Below are 1,598 nucleotides of genomic sequence, written 5' to 3'. Positions count from 1 at the left end.
CCCACACAGGGTCAGCTTTTTCAACGGTATGAAAAAGTTTGTATGTGCATTATTTCAGGGGTTGCTTTTGACATCAACACGGTGACATGAAATGCAGTACACCCAGATGGCATTATTGATTTTTCCTTCTTTGCGACTATGGCATCATTTGTTTTTCAAAAGGTTTCGAGCGCCATGGTACCGACCGAGACCATCCTGACGTCTTTGGTCTCGAAACGTGTCCTGCTCGCATAGCAAACGGACACGGGCCATTCAGTGCTTCCACGTACGCACCACGTAGGGGTGTACCGACGCCGTTCCTTGTGATATGAATCGTTCGGGCATGTCGTGCCGATAGAGAACTGCCCTGTCGTCAAGATCGAAGGCAGAAATGCAGCTTACAGATCAGAGAACCAAAGCTATTTTCTCATACGCACGCCCGATTTGTGGTGTCTGTCCATGGTCTGCTTCATCGACGGCCAACGGCGCCAGAACTTGCACATGCATGTATACGCTCGTACCATTCTGGTTTAAAACGCATGCTCTCCAAGACTCCAACAGAATTCATGATCAAGCACGCTGCAGCTTGCTTGTTGAAAGAGTCATATGAGAACTTTGTGCGGTGCACGTAACGCACATGCATAGCTCAACTGCTTAATTCATGTGCACCACAGAAGTGGATGGTATATATATATATAGCAGAAACTTGAGAGACAAGGGCATGTGAATTACTGGATCGAGCGGTTCAAGTGGTGCTGCGTTTTCCTCATCACGCCGGACCGTACTCATTCTGATCTCGCAAAGCTGGGGGCCGGTGCACAGTGCAGTAGCGTGCCTACCCGAAACGAGGAAGGCCCTACTACCTCGCCTAGCTGCGTACGTGTGTGATTCCTAAATATCAAACACATTTCGGATGCCTCCACGCCGCGCACGTATTGGTGCTGTTGCACATGGCGTCTGTCCTTTTTTGGTGACACGCCGTGCATATTGACTACGTGCTAACAAGTGATGCTCACGCCGTCACGCGCATGTTCTTGCCCTAGCCGGGTGGCAATGGCTAGACCGACCACAACCACAATGCCGTACTAGCCAAGCTTTAGGATTGCTGAAGCAACACAAGATAATTTCGTTGGACTGGAAACGTACGTGTTATAGTGTCGACACTTTCTTTCGACAAAATGTGGATGTGGCCAGTTCTACAGTGGTTTTGGATAAGCGAAGATGTCCAATTAGAAAGTCAGCAACCAACCTCCTTTGTCGATTATCGATTAATTAACAGGAAACCACAGGTTGGTTGGATGCAAATGCAAGGAAGAGATTTTTCATTTGTTTTGCCATATATTTTCGATATTTCCATAATAGTAACACTTACATGCTTGTTACTCCCTCCGTTCCTAAATATTTGTCTTTCTAGATATTTCAACAAGTGACTATATACGGAGCAAAATAAGTGAATCTACACTCTAAAATATGTCTATATACATCCGTATGTAGTAGTCCATTTGAAATATCTAGAAAGACAAATATTTAGGAACGGAGGGAGTAGAAAATAATGGTTAAAATTGTACATTGAAGATTGCAGAATCAATAAGGACACCTATGCAAATTTCGGTTGGTTA

This window comes from Triticum dicoccoides, chromosome 3B (genome assembly GCF_002162155.2).
Source record: "Triticum dicoccoides isolate Atlit2015 ecotype Zavitan chromosome 3B, WEW_v2.0, whole genome shotgun sequence".
Taxonomy (NCBI): domain Eukaryota; kingdom Viridiplantae; phylum Streptophyta; class Magnoliopsida; order Poales; family Poaceae; genus Triticum; species Triticum dicoccoides.
The sequence above is the reverse complement of the archived record's forward strand: the minus strand, read 5'-3'. Positions refer to the sequence as shown.